The sequence below is a fragment of the Carica papaya genome, chromosome 5, assembly GCF_054855325.1.
Source record: "Carica papaya isolate Zhongbai chromosome 5, ASM5485532v1, whole genome shotgun sequence".
Lineage (NCBI taxonomy): Eukaryota > Viridiplantae > Streptophyta > Magnoliopsida > Brassicales > Caricaceae > Carica > Carica papaya.
Genome location: NC_142313.1, coordinates 18898731 through 18918730, shown reverse-complemented (window position 1 = coordinate 18918730; position 20000 = coordinate 18898731). Strand labels below are relative to the sequence as shown.

Sequence of the window (20000 nt, the reverse complement as noted above, 5' to 3'; positions counted from 1 at the left end):
TGCGCACTGCACCTCCTGTTCTCGTTCAAATATCAAGTAAAATGCCACGGCGCCGTGACTCACATTTACGAATAAACCTGTGGACCATAATTCAAGTCGCGCTCTGCAAAAAAATGGGTGCAACACGAGGACTTCCCAAGAAAATGGGTGAAATATAAAGACTTCGCAGGAGGTCACCCATCCTAGTACTACTCTCGCCCAAGCACCCTTACCTACGGAGTTCTGATAGAATCCGTTGCATTAGTGCTGGTATGATCCCTCATGTTTCATTCTGCGCTTCAAATACATACACTCTTTCTCCTTCCATCCCCCCTCCCGTCATTTGTTTCCTTGTGCATGCACTCTGCATCTCTCCTTCTCGTTCTAATATCAAGTAAAATGCCCCGGCACCGTGACTCACCATTGCAAATGAACCAGCGGTTCATAATTCCATTCGCGCGTAACGTCGTACGACCCATCTGAGAAAAAATTGGTGCAACATGAGGACTTTCTAAAAGGTCACCCATCCGAGTACTACTCTCGCCCAAGCACACTTAACTGCGGAGTTCTGATGGGATCCAGTGCATTAGTGCTAGTATGATCGAACCTGATCAATTTTGCGCTGCAAATAGATTCACTCCTCCTTTCTTCCCCCTCCTGTCATCTGTTTCCTCTTGCGTGCGCACTGCACCTCCCGATCTCGTTCAAATATCAAGTAAAATACCACGGCGCCGTGACTCACATTTGCAAATAAACCTGCGGACAATAATATAAGTCGCGCATAACGTCGAAAGAATCATCTGCAAAAAAATGGGTGAAATATAAGGACTTCGCAGGAGGTCACCCATCCTAGTACTACTGTCGCCCAAGCACCCTTAACTTGCGGAGTTTTGATAGAATCTGTTGCATTAGTTATGGTATGATCGCTCATGTTTCATTATGCGTTGCAAATACATACTCTTTCTCCTTCCATCCCCCCTCCTGTCATTTGTTTCCTTGTGCGTGCACTCTGCATCTCTCCTTCACGTTCTAATATCAAGTAAAATGCCCCGGCACCGTGACTCACCTTTGCGAATGAACCAGCAGTTCATAATTCTATTCGCACGTAACGTCGAACCACCCATCCGAAAAAAAATGGGTGCAACACGAGGACTTCCCAGGATGTCACCCATCCGAGTACTACTCTCGCCCAAGTAAACTTAACTGCGGAATTCTAATGGGATCCGGTGCATTACTGGTGGTATGATCGCACCTGTTTTATTTCGCACTGCAAATACATACACTCCTTCTCCTTTCTTCCCCCTCCCGTCATGTGTTTCCTTGTGCGTTCATACTTCACCTCTCCTTCTCGTTCTAATATCAATTAAAATGCCCCTGCGTCTTGACTCACATTTGCGTATAAACTAGCGGACCATTGTTCCAGTTGCACGTAATGTCGAACGACCCATCCAAAAAAAAAAAATTTGGTGCAACACGAGAAATTCACAGGAGATAACCCATCTTTGTACTACTTTCGCCAAAGCACACTTAACTACGGAGTTCTGATGGGATCCGGTGCATTTGTGCTGGTATTATCGCAAGTGTTTCATTTTGTGCTGAAAATACATACACTCCTTCTCCTTCCCTCCCCCCTCCCATCATTTCTTTCCTTGTGCGTTCACACTGCACCTCTCCTTCTCGTTCTAATATCGATTAAAATGCCCCTGCTTCTTGACTCACATTTGCGTATAAACCAGCGGACCATAGTTCCAGCCACGCGTAACATCTAACGACCCGTCTGAAAAAATATTGGTGGGACACGAGGACTTTCCAGGAGGTTACCCATCCGAGTACTACTCTCCCCCAATCACACTTAACTGCGGAGTTCTGATGGGATCCGGTGTATTAGTGCTAATGATCGCACATGTATAATGTTGCGCTGCAAATACATACATTCCTTCTCCTATCTTCCCGCTCCCGTCATTTGTTTACTTGTGCGTGCGCACTGCACCTCCCGTTCTCGTTCAAATATCAAGTAAACTGCCACGGCACCGTGACTCACATTTGCGAATAAACCTGCGGACCATAATTCAAGTCGCGCGTAACGTCGAAAGAATTATCTGTAAAAAAATGGGTGCAACACGAGGACTTCCTAAGAAAATGGGTGAAATATAAGGACTTCGCAGGAGGTCACCCATCCTAGTACTACTCTCGCCCAAGCGCCCTCAACTTGCGGAGTTCTGATAGAATCCGTTGCATTAGTGCTGGTATGATCTCCCAAGTTTCATTCTGCGTTGCAAGTACAAACACTCTTTCTCCTTCCATCCCCCCTCCTGTCATTTGTTAAATTGTGCGTGCACTTTGCATCTCTCCTTCTCGTTCTAATATCAAGTAAAATGCCCCGATACTGTGACTCACCTTTGTGAATGAACATGCGGTTCATAATTCCATTCGTGCGTATTGTCGAACGACCCATCCGAAAAAAAATGGTTACAACACGAGGACTTCCCAGGAGGTCACACATCCGAGTACTACTCTCGTCTAAGCACACTTCACTGCGGAGTTCTGATGGGATCCAGTGTATTCGTGCTGGTATGATCGCACAAGTTTCATTTCGCGCTGTAAATGCATACACTCCTTCTCCTTTCTTCCCCCTCCCGTCATTTGTTTCCTGGAGCGTTCGCACTTAAACCTCTCATTCTCGTTCTAATATCAATTAAAAAGCCCCTGTGTCTTGACTCACATTTGCGTACAAACCAACGGACCATAGTTCTAGTCGCGCGTAACGTCGAATGACCCATGTGATAAAAAAAATGTGTGCAACACGAGAACTTCCCAGGAGGTCACCCATCCTAGTACTACTCTCGCCCAAGCACACTTCATTGCAGAGTTTTGATGGGATCCGGTGAATTAGTGCTGGTGTGATCGCACCTGTTTCATTTCGCGCTGCAAATACATACACTCCTCCTTTCTTACCCCTCCTGTCATTTGTTTCCTGGTGCGTTCACACTTCATCTCTCTTCTCGTTCTAATATCAATTAAAATGCCCCTGCGTCTTGACTCACATTTGGGTACAAACCAGCGGACCATAGCTCGAGTCGCGCGTAACGTCGAACGACCCATGTGAAAAAAAAAATGTGTGCAACACGAGAACTTCCTAAGAGGTCACCCATCCGAGTACTGCTCTCGCCCAAGCACACTTCATTGCGGAGTTCTGATAGGATACGGTGCATTAGTGCTGGTGTGATCTTACCTGTTTCATTTCGTGCTGCAAATACATACACTCCTTCTCCTTTCTTACCCCTCCTGTCATTTGTTTCTTGGTGCGTTCACACTTCACCTCTCCTTCTCGTTCTAATATCAATTAAAATGCCCCTGCATCTTGACTCACATTTGCGTATAAACCAGCGGACCATAGTTCCAGTCGCGCGCAACGTCGAACGACCCATTTGAAAAAAAAAATGGGTGCAACACGAGAACTTACCAAGAAAAAGGGTGAAATATAAGGACTTCGCAGGAGATTACCCATCCCAGTACTACTCTCGCCCAAGCACCCTTAACTTGCGTAGTTCTGATAGAATCCGTTGCATTAGTGCTGGTATGATCGCTCATTTTTCATTCTTCCCTGTAAATACATACACTCTTTCTCCTTCCATCCCCCCTCTCGTCATTTGTTTACTTGTGAGTGCACTCTGCATCTCTCCTTCTCGTTCTAATATCAAGTAAAATGCCCCGGCACCGTGACTCAGCTTTGAGAATGAACTAGCGATTCATAATTCCATTCACCTGTACGTCGAACGACCCATCCAAAAAAAATGGGTGCAACACGAGGACTTTCCAGGAGGTCACCCATCTGAGTACTACTCTCGACCAAGCACACTTAACTGCAGAGTTCTGATGGGATCCGGTGCATAAGTGGTGGTATGATCGCACCTGTTTCATTTCGCGCTGCAAATACATACACTCCTTCCAATTTCTTCCCCCTCCCGTCATTTGTTTCCTGGTGCGTTCACACTTCACCTCTCCTTCTCGTTCTAATATCAATTAAAATGCCCCTGCTTCTTGACTCACATTTGTGTATAAACCAGCGGATCATAGTTCTAGTCGCGCGTAACGTCAAACAACCCGTCTGAAAATAAATTAGTGCGACACGAGGACTTCCCAGGAGGTCACCCATCCGAGTACTACTCCCAGCGGACCATAATTCTAGTCGCACATAACGTCGAACGACCCATCTGAAAAAAAAAATTGGTGCAACATGAGAACTTCCAAGGAGGTAACCCATCCTTGTACTACTTTCGCAAAAGCACACTTAACTGTGGAGTACTGATGGGATCCGGTGCATTTGTGCTGGTATGATCGCACCTGTTTCATTTTGTGTTGAAAATACATACACTCCTTCTCTTCCCTCCCCCCTCCCATAATTTGTTTCCTTGTGCGTTCACACTCAACCTCTCATTCTCGTTCTAATATCGAAAAAAATGCCCCTGCTTCTTGACTCACATTTGCGTATAAACCAGCTGACCATAGTTCCAGTCGCGCATAACGTCGAACGACCCGTCTGAAAAACAATTGGTGCGACACGAGGACTTCCCAGGAGGTCACCAATCCGAGTACTACTCTCGTCTAAGCACACTTAACTGCGGCGTTCTCATGGGATCTGGTGCATTAGTGGTGGTATGATCACACAAGTTTAATTTCGCGCTGCAAATACATACACACATTCTCCTTTCTCCCCCCTCCCGTCATTTGTTTCCTTGTGCATGCGCACTGCACCTCCTGTTCTCGTTCTAATATCTAGTAAAATGCCTCAGCGCCGTGACTCACATTTGCGAATAAACCTACGGACCATAATTCAAGTCGCACGTAACGTCAAAAGAATTATCTGTAAAAAAATGGGTGCAACACGAGGACTTCCCAATAAAATAGGTGAAATATAAGGACTTCGCAGGAGGTCACCCATCTTAGTACTACTCTCGCCAAAGCATCCTTAACTTGCGGAGTTCTGATAGAATCTGTTGCATTAGTGCTGCTATGATCGCTCATGTTTGATTCTACGCATTAAATACCTACACTCTTTCTCCTTCCATCCCGTCATTTGTTTCCTTATGCGTGCACTCTGCATCTCTCCTTCTCGTTCAAATATCAAGTAAAATGCCCCAGCACTGTGACTCACCTTTGCGAATGAACCAGCGGTTCATAATTCCTTTCGCGCGTAATGTTGAACGACCCATCCGAAAAAAAATGGGTTCAACACGAGGACTTCACAGGAGGTCACCCATCCGAGTACTACTCTTGCCCAAACAAACTTAACTGCGGAGTTCTCATGGGATCCGATACATTAATGCTGGTATGATCGCACCTATTTCATTTCGCGCTGTAAATACATACACTCCTTCTCCCTTCTTCCCCCTCCCGTCATTTATTTCCTGGTGCGTTCACACTTCACCTCTCCTTCTCGTTCTAATATCAATTAAAATGCCCCTGCGTCTTGACTCATATTTGCGTATAAACCAGCGGACCATAGTTCCATTCGCTCATAATGTCGAACGACCCATCCGAAAAAAAATGAGTGCAAGACGAGAACTTCCCAAGAGGTCACCCATCCGAGTACTACTCTCGCCCAAGCACACTTCACTGCAGAGTTCTGATGGGATGCAGTGCATTAGTGCTGGTGTGATCGCACCTATTTCATTTCGCGCTGCAAATGCATACACTCCTTCTCCTTTCTTCCCCCTCCCGTCATTTGTTTCCTGGTGCGTTCACACTTCAACTCTCCTTCTCGTTCCAATATCAATTAAAATGCCCCTGCGTCTTGACTCACATTTGCATATAAACCAGCGGACCATAGTTCCAGTCGCGCGTAACGTCGAAGGACCCATCTGAAAAAAAAATGGGTGCAACACGAGAACTTCCGAAGAGGTAACCCATCCTTGTACTACTCTCACCAAATCACACTTAACTGGAGAGTTCTGATGGGATCCGGTGCATTTATCCTTGTATGATCGCACCTGTTTCATTTCGTGCTAAAAATACATACACTCCTTCTCCTTCCCTCCCCCCTCCCATCATTTATTTCCTTGCGCGTTCACACTACACCTCTCCTTCTCGTTCTAATATCTATTAAAATGCCCCTGCTTCTTGACTCACATTTGCGTATAAACCAGCGGACCATAGTTCCAGTCGTGCGTAACGTCGAACAACCCATCTGAAAAAAAATTAGTGCGACACGAGGACTTCCTAGGAGGTCACCCATCTGAGTACTAGTCCCAGCGGACCATAATTCTTGTCGCAAGTAACGTGGAACGACCCATCTGAAAAAAAAAATTGGTGCAACATGAGAACTTCCAAGGAGGTAACCCATCCTTGTACTACTTTCGCCAAAGCACACTTAACTGCGAAGTACTGATGGGATCCGGTGCATTTGTGCTGGTATGATCGCACCTGTTTTATTTTGTGCTGAAAATACATACACTCCTTCTCCTTCCCTCCCCCCTCCCATAATTTGTTTCCTTGTGCGTTCACACTCAACCTCTCCTTCTCGTTCTAATATCGAAAAAAATGCCCCTGCTTCTTGACTCACATTTGCGTATAAACCAGCTGACCATAGTTCCAGTCGCGCGTAACGTCGAACGACCCGTCTGAAAAAAAATTGATGCGACACGAGGACTTCCCAGGAGGTCACCAATCCGAGTACTACTCTCGTCCAAGCACACTTAACTGCGGCGTTCTCATGGGATCCGGTGCATTAGCGATGGTATGATCGCACCAGTTTAATTTCGCGCTGCAAATACATACACACATTCTCCTTTCTCCCCCCTCCCGTCATTTGTTTCCTTGTGCATGCGCACTGCACCTCCTGTTCTCGTTCTAATATCTAGTAAAATGCCTCAGCGCCGTGACTCACATTTGCGAATAAACCTACGGACCATAATTCAAGTCGCGCGTAACGTCGAAAGAATCATCTGCAAAAAAATGAGTGCAACACGAGGACTTCCCAATAAAATGGGTGAAATATAAGGACTTCGCAGGTGGTCACCCATCTTTGTACTACTCTCGCCAAAGCATCCTTAACTTGCGGAGTTCTGATAGAATCTGTTGCAATAGTGCTGCTATGATCGCTCATGTTTGATTCTGCACTGCAAATACATACACTCTTTCTCCTTCCATCCCCCCTCCCGTCATTTGTTTCCTTGTGCGTGCACTCTGCATCTCTCCATCTCGTTCAGATATCAAGTAAAATGCCCCGGCACTGTAACTTACCTTTGCGAATGAACCAGCAGTTCATAATTCCCTTCGCGTGTAATATTGAACGACCCATCCGAAAAAAATGGGTTCAACACGAGGACTTCATAGGAGGTCACCCATCCGAGTACTTCTCTAGCCCAAATAAACTTAACTGCAGAATTCTCATGGGATCCGGTGCATTAATGCTGGTATGATCGCACCTGTTTCATTTCGCGCTGTAAATACATACACTCCTTCTCCTTTCTTCCCCCTCCCGTCATTTGTTTCCTGGTGCGTTCACACTTCACCTCTCCTTCTCGTTCTAATATCAATTAAAATGCCCCTGCGTCTTGACTCATATTTGCGTATAAACCAGCGGACCAGAGTTCCATTCGCGCGTAACATCGAACGACCCATCCGAAAAAAAATGGGTGCAACACGAGAACTTCCCAGGAGGTCACCCATCCGAGTACTACTCTCGCCCAAGCACACTTCACTGCGGAGTTCTGATGTGATGCGGTGCATTAGTGCTGGTGTGATCGCACCTGTTTCATTTCGCGCTGCAAATTCATGCACTCCTTCTTTCTTCCCCCTCCCGTCATTTGTTTCCTGGTGCTTTCACACTTCAACTCTCCTTCTCGTTCCAATATCAATTAAAATGGCCCTACATCTTAACTCACATTTGCGTATAAACCAGCGGACCATAGTTCAAGTCGCGCGTAACGTCGAACGACCCATCTGAAAAGAAAAATTTGTGCATCAAGAGAACTTCCAAGGTGGTAACCCATCCTTTTACTACTTTCGCCAAAGCACACTTAACTGCGGAGTTCTGATGGGATCCGGTGCATTTGTGCTGGTATGATCGCACCTGTTTCATTCAGCGCTGAAATACATACACTCCTTCTCCTTCCCTCACTCATTCCGTCATTTGTTTCCTTGTGCGTTCACACTGCACCTCTCATTCTCATTCTAAAATAGATTAAAATGCCCCTACTTCTCGACTCACATTTGCGTATAAACCAGCAGACCATAGTTCTAGTCGTGCGTAACGTCGAACGACCCGTCTGAAAAGAAATTGGTGCGACACGAGGACTTCCCAAGAGATCACCCATCAGAGTACTACTCTCGCCCAAGCACACTTAACTGCGGTGTTCAGATGGGAAAAGGTGCATTAGTGCTGGTATGATCACACATGTTTCATTTTGCGCTGCAAATACATACACTCCTTCTCCTTTTTTCCCCCTCCCGTCATTTGTTTCCTGATGCGTTCACACATCACCTCTATTTCTCGTTCTAATATCAATTAAAATACCCCTGCATCTTGACTTACAATTGTGTATAAACTAGCGGACCATAGTTCCAGCCGCACGCAACGTCGAACGACCCATCTGAAAAAAAAATTGGTGCAATACGAAAACTTCCCTAGAAAATGGGTGAAATATAAGGACTTCGCAGGAGGTCACCCATCCTAGTACTACTCTCGCCCAAGCACCTTTAACTGCGGAGTTCTTATGGGATCCGGTGCATTAGTGCTAGTATGATTGCACCTGTTTCATTTTGAGCTGCAAATACATACTCTCCTTCTCATTTCTTCCCTCTCCGTCATTTGTTTCCTGGTGCGTTCACACTTCACCTCTCCTTCTCGTTCTAATATCAAGTAAAATGCCCCGGCACCGTGACTCACCTTTGCGAATGAACCAGCGGTTCATAATTCTATTCGTGCCTAACGTCGAACGACCCATCCGAAAAAAAATAGGTGCAACACGAGGACTTCCGAGGAGGTCACCCATCCGAGTACTACTCTCGCCCAAGCACACTTGACTGCGAAGTTTTGATGGGATCTGGTGCATTAGTGCTGGTATGATTGCACCTGTTTCATTTCGCGCTGCAAATACATACACTCCTTCTCCTTTCATCCCCCTCCCGTCATTTGTTTCCTGGTGCGTTCACACTTCACCTCTCCTTCTCGTTCTAAAATCAATTAAAATGCCCATGCGTCTTGACTCACATTTGCATATAAACCAGCAGACCATAGTTCCAGTCGTGCATAACGTCGAACGACCCATCTAAAAAAAAAAATGGGTGCAACACGAGAACTTCCTAGGACGTAACCCATCCTCGAACTACTTTCGCAAAAGCACACTTAACTGCAGAGTTCTGATGGGATCCGGTGCATTTGTGCTGGTATGATTGCACCTCTATCATTTCGTGCTGAAAATACATACACTCCTTCTCCTTCCCTCCCCCCTCCCATCATTTGTTTCCTTGTGCATTCACACTGCACCTCTCCTTCTAATTCTAATATCGATTAAAATGCCCTTACGTCTTGACTCACATTTGTGTATAAACCAGCAGACCATAGTTTCAGTCGCGCGTAACGTCGAACGACCCGTCTGAAAAAAAATTGGTGCGACACGAGGATTTCCAAGGAGGTCACCCATCCGAGTACTACTCTCGCCCAAGCACACTTAACTTTAGAATTCTGATAGGATCCAGTGCATTAGTGCTGGTATGATCGCACATGTTTAATTTTGCGCTGCAAATACATACACTCCTTCTCCTTTCTTCGCACTCCCGTTATTTGTTTCCTTGTGCGTGCGCACTGCACCTCTTGTTCTCGTTCAAATATCAAGTAAAATCCCACGGCGCCGTGACTCACATTTTCGAATAAACCTGCGGACCATAATTATAGTCGCGCGTAACGTCGAAAGAATCATATGCAAAAAAATGGGTGCAACACGAGTACTTCTCAAGAAAATGGGTGAAATATAAGGACTTCGCAGGAGGTCACCCATCCTCGTACTACTCTCGCCCAACCACCCTTAACTTGCGGAGTTCTGATAGAATCCCTTTTATTAGTGCTGGTGTGATCGCTCATGTTTCATTCTACGCTGCGAATACATACACTCTTTCTCCTTCCATCCCCCCTCCCGTCATTTGTTTCCTTGTGCGTGCACTCTGCATCTCTCCTTCTCGCTCTAATATCAAGTAAAATGCCCCGGCACCATGACTCACCTTTGCAAATGAACCAGCGGTTCATAATTCCATTCGCGTTTAATGTCGAACGACCCATCTGAAAAAAATTGGTGCAACATGAGAACTTCCCAGGAGGTCACCCATCTGAGTACTACTCTCGCCCAAGCACACTTGACTGTGGAGTTCTGATGGGACCCGGTGCATTAGTGCTGGTATGATCGCACCTGTTTTTTTTCGCGCTGCAAATACATACACTCCTTCTCCTTTCTTCCCCCTCCCGTCATTTGTTTCCTAGTGCGCTCACACTTCACCTCTCCTTCTCGTTCTAATATCAATTAAAATGCCCATGCGTCTTGACTCACATTTGCGTATAAAACAACGGACCATAGTTCTAGTCGTGTGTAACGTCGAACGACCCATCTGAAAAAAAAATGTGTGCAACACGAGAACTTCCCAAGAGGTAACCCATCCTTTTACTACTTTCGCCAAAGCACACTTAACTGCAGAGTTCTGATGGGATCCGGTGCATTAGTGCTGGTATGATCGCACCTGTTTAATTTTGCGCTGCAAATACATACATTCCTTCTCCTTTCTTCCCCCTCCCGTCATTTGTTTCCTGGTGGGTTCACACTTCACCTCTTCTTCTCGTTCTAATATCAATTAAAAAGCCCATGCGTCTTGACTCACATTTGCGTATAAACCAGCGAACCATAGTTCCAGTCGCGCGAAACGTCGAACGACCCATCTGAAAAAAAAAATAGGTGCAACTCGAGAACTTCCCAGGAGGTAACACATCCTTATACTACTTTCTCCAAAGCACACTTAACTGCGGAGTTCTTATTGGATCCGATGCATTTGTGCTGGTATGATCGCACCTGTTTCATTTCGTGCTGAAAATACATACACTCCTTCTCCTTCCCTCCCCCCTCCCGTCATTTAATTCCTTGTGCGTTCACACTGCACCTCTCCTTCTTGTTCTAATATCGATTAAAACGCCCCAGCTTCTTTACTCACAATTGCTTATAAACTAGCGGACCATAGTTCTAGTTGCGCGTAACGTCGAACGACTCGTCTGAAAAAAAATTTGTGCGACACGAGGACTTCCCTGGAGGTAACCCATCCAAGTACTACTCTCGCCCAAGCACACTTAACTGCAGAGTTCTGATGGGATTCGGTGCATTAATGCTGGTATGATCGCACCTGTCTAATTTCGTAATGCAAATACATAAACTCCTTCTCGTTTCTTCCCCCTCCCATCATTTGTTTCCTTGTGCGTTCGCACTGCACCTCCCGTTCTCATTCTAATATCAAGTAAAATGCCACGGCACCGTGACTCACATTTACGAATAAACCTGCGGACCATAATTAAAGTCGCGCGTAACATCGAAAGAATCATCTGCAAAAAAATAGGTTCAACACGAGGACTTCCCAAGAAAATGGGTGAAATATAAAGACTTCACAGGAGCTAACCCATCCTTGTACAACTCTCGCCCAAGCACCCTTAACTTGTGGCGTTCTGATAGAATCTGTTGCATTAGTGCTGGTATGATCGCTCATGTTTCATTCTGCGCTGCAAATACATACATTCTTTCTCCCTCCATCCCCCCTCCCATCATTTGTTTCTTTGTGCGTGCACTCTGCATCTCTCCTTCTCGTTCTAATATCAAGTAAAATGCCCCGGCACCGTGATTCACCATTGAGAATGAACCAGCGGTTCATAATTCCATTCGCGCGTAATGTCAAACGACCCATCCGAGAAAAAAAGGGTGCAACACGAGGACTTCCCAAGAGGTCACCCATCCGAGTACTACTCTCGCCCAAGCACACTTGACTACGGAGTTCTGATGGGATCCGGATCATTAGTGCTGGTATGATCGCACCTGTTTCATTTCGCGCTGCAAATACATACACTCCTTCTCCTTTCTTCCCCCTCCCGTCATTTGTTTCCTGGTGCGTTCACACTTCACCTCTCCTTCACGTTCTAATATCGATTAAAATGCCCCTGCGTCTTGACTCACATTTGCGTATAAACAAGTGGACCATAGTTCCAGTCGAGCGTAACGTCGAACGGCCCATCTGAAAAAAATAATGGGTGCAACACGAGAACTTCCCAAGAGGTAACCCATCCTATTACTACTTTCACCAAAGCACACTTAGCTACGGAGTTCTGATGGGATCCGGTGCATTTGTGCTGGTATGATTGCAACTGTTTCATTTGGTGCTGAAAATAAATACACTCCTTCTCCTTCCCTCCCCCCTCCCATCATTCGTTTCCTTGTGCGTTCACACTGCACCTCTCCTTCTCGTTCTAATATCGATTAAAATGCCCCTGCTTCTTGACTCACATTTGCATATAAACCAACGAACCATAGCTCCAGTTGCGCGTAACGTCGAACGGCCCATCTGAAAAAAAAATGGGTGCATCACGAGAACTTCCTAGGAGGTAACCCATCCTAGTACTACTCTCGCCCAAGCACCCTTAACTTGCGGAGTTCTGATAGAATCCGTTGCATTAGTTCTGGTATGATCGCTCATGTTTCATTATGTGCTGCAAATACATACACTCTTTCTCCTTCCCCCCTCCCGCATTTGTTTCCTTGTCGTGCACTCTGCATCACTCCTTGTTCTAATATCAAGTAAACTGCCCCGGCACCGTGACTCACCTTTGCGAATGAACCAGCGGACCATAATTCTATTCGCGCGTAACGTCGAACGACCCATCCAAAAAAAAATGGGTGCAACACGAGGACTTCCCAGGAGGTCACCCATCCGAGTACTTCTCTCGCCTAGGCAAACTTGACTGCGGAGTTCTGATGGGATCCGGTGTATTAGTGCTGATATGATCGCACGTGTTTAATTTCGCGTTGCAAATACATACACTCCTTCTCCTATCTTCCCCCCTCCCGTCATTTGTTTCTTTGTGCTTGAGCACTTCACCTCCCATTCTCGTTCAAATTTAAAGCAAAATGCAAATGCCACCGTGACTCACATTTGCGAATATACCTGCGGACCATAATTCAAGTCGCTCGTAACATCGAAAGAATCAGCTGCAAAAAAATGGGTGAAATATAAAGACTTCGAATGAGGTGACCCATCCTAGTACTACCCTCGTTCAAGCATTATTGCTGCGGAGTTCTGATGGGAACCGGTGCATTAGTGGTGGTATGATCGCACCTGTTTCATTTCGCGCTGCAAATACATACACTCCTTCTCCTTTCTTCTCCCTCCCGTCATTTGTTTCCAGGTGCATTCACACTTCGCCTCTCCTTCTCGTTCTAACATCAATTAAAATGCCCCTGCGTATTGACTCACATTTGCGTATAAACCAGCAGACCATAGTTCCAGTCGTGCGTAACATCGAACGGCCCATCTGAAAAAAAAAAGGGTGCAACACGAGAACTTCCCAGGAGGTAACCCGTCCTTGTACTACTTTCGCCAAAGCACACTTCACTGCGGAGTTCTGATGGGATACGGTGCATTTGTGCTGGTATGATCGCACCTGTTTCATTTCATGCTGAAAATACATACACTCCTTCTACTTCCCTCCCCACTCCCATCATTTGTTTCCTTGTCCGTTCACTCTGCACCTCTCATTCTTGTTCTAATATTGATTAAAATTCCCCTTCTTCTTGACTCACATTTACGTATAAACCAGCGTAAAATAGTTCCAGTGGCACGTAACGTCGAACGACCCGTCTAAAAAAAATTGGTGCGGCACGAGGACTTCCCAGGAGGTCACCCATCTGAGTTCTACTCTCGCCCAAGCACACTTAACTACGGAGTTAAGATGGGATCCGGTGCATTAGCGCTGGTATGATCGCACCTGTTTAATTTCGCGCTGCAAATACATACACTTCTTCTCCTTTCTTCCCCCTCCCGTCATTTGTTTCCTTGTGCGTGCGCACTGCACCTCCCGTTCTCGTTCTAATATCAAGAAAAATGTCACGGTGCCGTGACTCACATTTGCGAATAAACCTGCAGACTATAATTCAAGTCGCGCGTAACGTCAAAAGAATCATCTGCAAAAAAATGGGTGCAACACGAGAACTTCCCAAGAAAATGGGTGAAATATAAGGACTTCGCAGGAGGTAACCCATCCTAGTACTACTCTCGCCCAAGCACCCTTAACTTGCGGAGTTCTGATTGAATCCGTTGCATTAGTGCTGGTATGATCGCTCATGTTTCATTCTGCGCTGCAAATACATACACTTTTTCTCCTTCCATCCCCCCTCCCGTCATTTGTTTCCTTGCGCGTGCACTCTGCATCTCTCGTTCTCGTTCTAATATCAAGTAAAATACCCCGGCACCGTGAGTCACCTTTGCGAATGAACCAGCGGTTCATAATTCCATTCGCGCGTAACATCGAACGACTCATCCGAAAAAAAATGGGTGCAACACGAGGACTTCCCAAGAGGTCACCCATCCGAGTACTACTCTCACCCAAGCACAGTTAACTGCGGAGTACTGATGGGATCCGATGCATTAATGCTGGAATTATCGCACCTGTTTCATTTCGCACTGTAAATACATACACTCATTTTCCTTTCTCCCCCCCCCCCCCCGTCATTTGTTTCCTGGTGCGTTCACACTTCACCTCTCCTTCTCATTCTAATTTAAATTAAAATGCCCCTGCGTCTTGACTCACATTTGCGTATAAACCAGCGGACCATAGTTCTAGTCGCGCGTAACGTCGAACGGCCCATCTGAAAAAAAAAAATGGGTGCAACACGAGAACTTCCCTTGAGGTAACCCGTCCTTGTACTACTTTTGCCAAAGCACACTTAACTACGGAGTTCTGATGGGATCCGGTGTATTTGTGCTGGTATGATCGGTGTTTCCTTTCGTGCTGAAAATACATATACTCTTTCTACTTCCCTCCCCCCTCCCATCGTTTGTTTCCTTGTGCATTCACTCTGCACCTCTCATTCTCGTTCTAATATCGATTAAAATTCCCCTTCTTCTTGACTCACATTTGCGTATAAACCAGCTTAAAATAGTTCCAGTCGCGCGTAACGTCGAACGACCCGTCTGAAAAAAAATTGGTGTGGCACGAGGACTTCCCAGGAGGTCACCCATCCGAGCACTACTCTCGCCCAAACACACTTAACTACGGAGTTAAGATGGGATCCGGTGCATTAGTGCTGGTATGATCGCACCTGTTTAATTTTACGCTGCAAATACATACACTCCTTATCCTTTCTTCCACCTCCCGTCATTTGTTTTCTTGTGCGTGCGCACTGCACCTCCCGTTCTCGTTCTAATATTAAGTAAAATGCCACAGTGCCGTGACTCACATTTGCGAATAAATCTGCAGACCATAATTCAAGTCGCGCATAATGTCGAAAGAATCATCAGCAAAAAATGGGTGCAACACGAGGACTTCCTAAGAAAATGGGTGAAATATAAGGACTTCGCAGGAGGTCACCCATCCTAGTACTACTCTCGCCCAAGCACCGCGACTCACCTTTGCAAATGAAACAACGGTTCATAATTCTATTCGAGCGTAATGTCAAACGACCCATTCGAAAAAAAATGGGTTCAACACGAGGACTTCCCAGGAGGTCACCCATCCGAGTACTGCTCTCGCCCAAACAAACTTAACTGCAGAGTTCTAATGGGATCCGGTGCATTAGTGTTGGTATGATCGCACCTGTTTCATTTCACGCTGTAAATACATACACTCCTCCTTTCTTTCCCCTCCCGTCATTTGTTTCCTGGTGCGTTCACACTTCACCTCTCATTATCATTCTAATATCAATTAAAATGCCCCTCCGTCTTGACTCACATTTGCGTATAAACCAGCGGATCATAGTTCCAGTCGTGCGTAACGTCGAACGACTCATCTGAAAAAAAAAATGGATGCAACATGAGAACTTCCCAGGAGGTAACCCATCCTTGTACTACTTTCGCCAAAGCACACTTAACTGCGGAGTTCTAATGGGATCTGGTGCATTTGTGCTGGTATGATCGCACCTGTTTCATTTTGTGCTGAAATTACATACACTCCTTCTCCTTCTCTCCCCCTTCCCATCATTTGTTTCCTTGTGCGTTCACACTGCACCTCTCCTTCTCGTTCTAAGATCAAATAAAATGCCTCGGCACCGTGACTCACTTTTTCGAATGAACAAGCGGTTCATGATTCCATTCGCGCGTAACGTCGAACGACACATCCGAAAAAAAATGAGTGCAACACGAGGACTTCCCAGGAGGTCACCCATCTGAGTATTACTCTCGCCCAAGCACACTTAACTGCGGAGTTCTGATGGGATCCAGTGCTTTAGTGCTGGTATGATCGCACCTATTTAATTTTGCACTGCAAATACATACACTCCTCCTTTCTTTCCCCTCCCGTCATTTGTTTCCTTGTGCGTGCGCACTGCACCTCCCGTTCTTGTTCAAATATCAAGCAAAATGCCACGGCGCCGTGACTCACATTTGCGAATAAACCTGCAGACCATAATTCAAGTCGTGAGTAACGTCGAAAAAATCATCTGCAAAAAAATGGGTGCAACACGAGGACTTCCCAAGAAAATGGGTGAAATATAAGGACTTCGCAGGAGATCACCCATCCTAGTACTACTCTCGCCCAAGTACCCTTAACTCGCAGAGTTGTGATAGAATCCGTTGCATTAGTGCTTGTATGATCGCTCATGTTTCATTCTGCACTGCAAATACATACACTCTTTCTCCTTCCATCCCCCCTCCCGTCATTTGTTTCCTTGTGAGTGCACTCTGCATCCCTCCTTCTCGTTCCAATATCAAGTAAAATGCCCCATATCGTGACTCACCTTTGGGAATAAACCAGCGGTTCATAATTCCATTCGCGCGTAACGTCGAACGACCCATCCGAAAAAAAATGGGTGCAACACGAGGACGTCCCAGGAGGTCACCCATCCATGTACTACTCTCGCACAAGCGCACTTAACTGCAAAATTCTGATGGGATCCGGTGCATTAGTGCTGGTATGATCGCACCTGTTTCATTTCGCGCTTCAAATACATACACTCCTCCTCCTTTCTTCCCCCTCCCGTCATTATTTTCCTGGTGCCTTCACACTTCACCTCTCCTTCTCGCTCTAATATCAATTAAAATGCCCCTGCGTCTTGACTCACATTTGCGTATAAACCAGCGGACAATAGTTCCAGTCGCGCGTAATGTCGAACGACCCATCCGAAAAAAAAGGGTACAACACGAGAACTTCCCAGGAGGTCACCCATCTGAGTTCTACTCTCGCTCAAGCACACTTAACTGGGAAGTTCTGATGGGATCCGGTATATTAGTGCTGGTATGATTGCACCTGTGTCATTTTGCGCTGCAAATACATACACTCCTCCTTTCTTCCCCCTACCGTCATTTGTTTCCTGGTGCGTTCACACTTCACCTCTCCTTCTCGTTTTAATATCAATTAAAATGCCCCTGCATCTTGACTCACATTTGCGTATAAACCAGCAGACCATAGTTCCAGTCGCGCGTAACATCGAACGACCTATCTGAAAGAAAAAATAGGTGCAACACGAGGACTTCCCAATAAAATGGGTGAAATATAAGGATTTCGCAGGAGGTCACCCATCCTAGTACTACCCCCGCCCGTCATTTGTTTCCTTGTGCGTTCGCACTGCACCTCCTGTTCTCGTTCTAATATCAAGTAAAATACCACGTTGCCATGACTCACATTTACGAATAAACCTGCATACCATAATTAAAGTCGCGCGTAACGTCGAATGAGCCATCTGAAAAAAAAAATGGGTGCAACACGAGAACTTCCCAGGAGGTAACCCATCCTTGTACTACTTTCGCCAAAGCACACTTAACTACGGAGTTCTGATGGGATCCGGTGCATTTCTGCTAATATGATCGCACCTGTTTCATTTCGTGCTGAAAATACATAAACTCCTTCTCCTTCCCTCCCCCCTCCCATTATTTGTTTCCTTGTGCGTTCACACTGCACCTCTCCTTCTCGTTCTAATATCGATTAAAATGCTCTTGCTTCTTGACTCACATTTGCGTATAAACCAACGGACTATAGTTCAAGTCGCGTGTAATGTCGAACGACTCGTTTGAAAAAAAATTGGTGCGACAAGAGAACTTCGCAGGAGGTCACCCATCTGAGTACTACTCTCGCCCAAGCAGACTTAACTGCGGAGTTCTGATGGGATCCGGTGCATTAGTACTGGTATGATTGCACCTGTTTAATTTCGCACTGCAAATACATACACTCATTCTCCTTTCTTCCCCCTCTCGTCATTTGTTTCCTTGTGCGTGCGCACTGCACCTCTCGTTCTCGTTCAAATATCAACTAAAATGTCATGGTGCCGTGACTCACATTTGCGAATAAACCTGCGGACCATAATTCAAGTCGCGCGTAACGTCGAAAGAATCATCCGCAAAAAAATGGGTGCAACACGAGGACTTCCCAAGAAAATGGGTCAAATATAAGGACTTCGCAGGAGGTCACCCATCCTAGTACTACTCTCGCCCAAGCACCCTTAACTCACGGAGTTCTGATAGAATCCATTGCATTAGTGCTGGTATGATCGCTCATGTTTCATTCTACACTGCAAATACATACACTCTTTCTCCTTCCATCCCCCCTCCCATCATTTGTTTCCTTGTGCGTCCACTCTGCATCTCTCCTTCTCGTTCTAATATCAAGCAAAATGACCCGGCACCGTGACTCACCATTTTGAATGAGCCAACGGTTCATAATTCCATTTGCGCATAACGTCGAATGACCCATCCAAAAAAAAATGGGTGCAAGACGAGGGCTTCTAGGGAGGTCACCCATCCGAGTACTACTCTCGCCCAAGCACACTTAACTGCGGAGTTCTGATGGGATCCGGTGCATTAGTGTTGGTATGATCGTACCTGTTTCATTTCGCGTTGCGAATACATACACTCCTCCTTTTTTCCCCCTCCCATCATTTGTTTCTTGGTGCGTTCACACTTCACCTCTCCTTCTCGTTCTAATATCAATTAAAATGCCCCTGTGTCTTGACTCACATTTGCGTATAAACCAGCGGACCATAGTTTTAGTCGCACGTAACGTCGAACGACCCATCTGAAAAAAAAAATGAGTGCAACACGAGAACTTCCTAGGAGGTAACCCATCCTTGTACTACTTTCGCCAAAGCAAACTTAACTACGGAGTTCTGATGGGATCCGATGCATTAGTGCTGGTATGATCGTACCTGTTTCATTTCGCGCTGCAAATACATACACTCCTCCTTTCTTCCCCCTCCGGTAACTTATGCCTCCTCTGCTTATACCACTGGTGATGAACTCACTATGGCTATTCAACGTCGAACTCAGAGTTTTTCTACTACATAGACGGGCGAGACAGGGACCGTCGAAGAAGTGCCTTGACGCGCCGTAGCCACTACTTTGACTCCTTTTATGCAATTATGAACTCCACGGAACTTTCTCGATTCCAACGCAACTTATCCTTTTGGAGCTGACGTAACAAACTACGCGAGCCTCCCAATGAAGCCAACATAAATCCTATCCGAATCAAAAAAAGAAAAGGCAGTTTCATTATGGTGGTATACCAGCCTCCTGTTCTGGAACTTCCAGTTCCAATCGAAGCATATAGATCCGTAAATAGATTTGCATGTATAGCCACTTCAGTCGTGCTCATCCTTTCTCGAAAGTATCTTTTTTCTGGGAACATGGTTAACCAAAAATGCTTATGTTTGCGATTCTTCATCCACCGATGCAGAAAATGCTCAAGTTTTTCATTCTCATATGAGGCCTGAAAGTTGATTAGCAAGAGGTCGGCACGAAGTGATTCATCATGCTCAAACATGAGCCGATCGTTCGTTAGGGACGGTTTATAGATCATC

The 20000-nt window shown here is 45.8% G+C and overlaps 37 pseudogenes; all 37 read right to left on the bottom strand.

Annotated features, from left to right (window-relative positions):
- Nucleotides 1-469: 469 nt before the first annotated feature.
- Nucleotides 470-588, bottom strand: LOC148253855 (5S ribosomal RNA; annotated as a pseudogene).
- Nucleotides 589-1114: 526 nt separating this feature from the next.
- LOC148253854 (5S ribosomal RNA) lies at nucleotides 1115-1233 on the bottom strand (annotated as a pseudogene).
- Nucleotides 1234-1442: 209 nt separating this feature from the next.
- On the bottom strand, nucleotides 1443-1561 carry LOC148253853 (5S ribosomal RNA; annotated as a pseudogene).
- Nucleotides 1562-2445: 884 nt separating this feature from the next.
- LOC148253852 (5S ribosomal RNA) lies at nucleotides 2446-2564 on the bottom strand (annotated as a pseudogene).
- Nucleotides 2565-2772: 208 nt separating this feature from the next.
- On the bottom strand, nucleotides 2773-2891 carry LOC148253851 (5S ribosomal RNA; annotated as a pseudogene).
- An 883-nt stretch (nucleotides 2892-3774) lies between these two features.
- LOC148253850 (5S ribosomal RNA) lies at nucleotides 3775-3893 on the bottom strand (annotated as a pseudogene).
- A 637-nt stretch (nucleotides 3894-4530) lies between these two features.
- Nucleotides 4531-4649, bottom strand: LOC148253849 (5S ribosomal RNA; annotated as a pseudogene).
- A 554-nt stretch (nucleotides 4650-5203) lies between these two features.
- On the bottom strand, nucleotides 5204-5322 carry LOC148253848 (5S ribosomal RNA; annotated as a pseudogene).
- A 205-nt stretch (nucleotides 5323-5527) lies between these two features.
- LOC148253847 (5S ribosomal RNA) lies at nucleotides 5528-5646 on the bottom strand (annotated as a pseudogene).
- Nucleotides 5647-5852: 206 nt separating this feature from the next.
- LOC148253846 (5S ribosomal RNA) lies at nucleotides 5853-5971 on the bottom strand (annotated as a pseudogene).
- A 314-nt stretch (nucleotides 5972-6285) lies between these two features.
- On the bottom strand, nucleotides 6286-6404 carry LOC148253845 (5S ribosomal RNA; annotated as a pseudogene).
- A 206-nt stretch (nucleotides 6405-6610) lies between these two features.
- On the bottom strand, nucleotides 6611-6729 carry LOC148253844 (5S ribosomal RNA; annotated as a pseudogene).
- An 884-nt stretch (nucleotides 6730-7613) lies between these two features.
- Nucleotides 7614-7732, bottom strand: LOC148253843 (5S ribosomal RNA; annotated as a pseudogene).
- Nucleotides 7733-7936: 204 nt separating this feature from the next.
- On the bottom strand, nucleotides 7937-8055 carry LOC148253842 (5S ribosomal RNA; annotated as a pseudogene).
- Nucleotides 8056-8260: 205 nt separating this feature from the next.
- On the bottom strand, nucleotides 8261-8379 carry LOC148253841 (5S ribosomal RNA; annotated as a pseudogene).
- Nucleotides 8380-8615: 236 nt separating this feature from the next.
- LOC148253840 (5S ribosomal RNA) lies at nucleotides 8616-8734 on the bottom strand (annotated as a pseudogene).
- Nucleotides 8735-8938: 204 nt separating this feature from the next.
- LOC148253839 (5S ribosomal RNA) lies at nucleotides 8939-9057 on the bottom strand (annotated as a pseudogene).
- A 532-nt stretch (nucleotides 9058-9589) lies between these two features.
- LOC148253838 (5S ribosomal RNA) lies at nucleotides 9590-9708 on the bottom strand (annotated as a pseudogene).
- A 560-nt stretch (nucleotides 9709-10268) lies between these two features.
- On the bottom strand, nucleotides 10269-10387 carry LOC148253837 (5S ribosomal RNA; annotated as a pseudogene).
- A 206-nt stretch (nucleotides 10388-10593) lies between these two features.
- Nucleotides 10594-10712, bottom strand: LOC148253836 (5S ribosomal RNA; annotated as a pseudogene).
- Nucleotides 10713-11244: 532 nt separating this feature from the next.
- Nucleotides 11245-11363, bottom strand: LOC148253835 (5S ribosomal RNA; annotated as a pseudogene).
- A 561-nt stretch (nucleotides 11364-11924) lies between these two features.
- On the bottom strand, nucleotides 11925-12043 carry LOC148253834 (5S ribosomal RNA; annotated as a pseudogene).
- Nucleotides 12044-12250: 207 nt separating this feature from the next.
- On the bottom strand, nucleotides 12251-12369 carry LOC148253833 (5S ribosomal RNA; annotated as a pseudogene).
- A 524-nt stretch (nucleotides 12370-12893) lies between these two features.
- Nucleotides 12894-13012, bottom strand: LOC148253832 (5S ribosomal RNA; annotated as a pseudogene).
- A 531-nt stretch (nucleotides 13013-13543) lies between these two features.
- LOC148253831 (5S ribosomal RNA) lies at nucleotides 13544-13662 on the bottom strand (annotated as a pseudogene).
- A 205-nt stretch (nucleotides 13663-13867) lies between these two features.
- LOC148253830 (5S ribosomal RNA) lies at nucleotides 13868-13986 on the bottom strand (annotated as a pseudogene).
- Nucleotides 13987-14547: 561 nt separating this feature from the next.
- Nucleotides 14548-14666, bottom strand: LOC148253829 (5S ribosomal RNA; annotated as a pseudogene).
- A 534-nt stretch (nucleotides 14667-15200) lies between these two features.
- LOC148253828 (5S ribosomal RNA) lies at nucleotides 15201-15319 on the bottom strand (annotated as a pseudogene).
- Nucleotides 15320-15694: 375 nt separating this feature from the next.
- On the bottom strand, nucleotides 15695-15813 carry LOC148253827 (5S ribosomal RNA; annotated as a pseudogene).
- A 204-nt stretch (nucleotides 15814-16017) lies between these two features.
- LOC148253826 (5S ribosomal RNA) lies at nucleotides 16018-16136 on the bottom strand (annotated as a pseudogene).
- A 206-nt stretch (nucleotides 16137-16342) lies between these two features.
- On the bottom strand, nucleotides 16343-16461 carry LOC148253825 (5S ribosomal RNA; annotated as a pseudogene).
- Nucleotides 16462-17018: 557 nt separating this feature from the next.
- On the bottom strand, nucleotides 17019-17137 carry LOC148253824 (5S ribosomal RNA; annotated as a pseudogene).
- A 204-nt stretch (nucleotides 17138-17341) lies between these two features.
- On the bottom strand, nucleotides 17342-17460 carry LOC148253823 (5S ribosomal RNA; annotated as a pseudogene).
- Nucleotides 17461-17904: 444 nt separating this feature from the next.
- On the bottom strand, nucleotides 17905-18023 carry LOC148253822 (5S ribosomal RNA; annotated as a pseudogene).
- A 206-nt stretch (nucleotides 18024-18229) lies between these two features.
- Nucleotides 18230-18348, bottom strand: LOC148253821 (5S ribosomal RNA; annotated as a pseudogene).
- Nucleotides 18349-18909: 561 nt separating this feature from the next.
- On the bottom strand, nucleotides 18910-19028 carry LOC148253820 (5S ribosomal RNA; annotated as a pseudogene).
- Nucleotides 19029-19232: 204 nt separating this feature from the next.
- LOC148253819 (5S ribosomal RNA) lies at nucleotides 19233-19351 on the bottom strand (annotated as a pseudogene).
- Nucleotides 19352-20000: the final 649 nt, after the last annotated feature.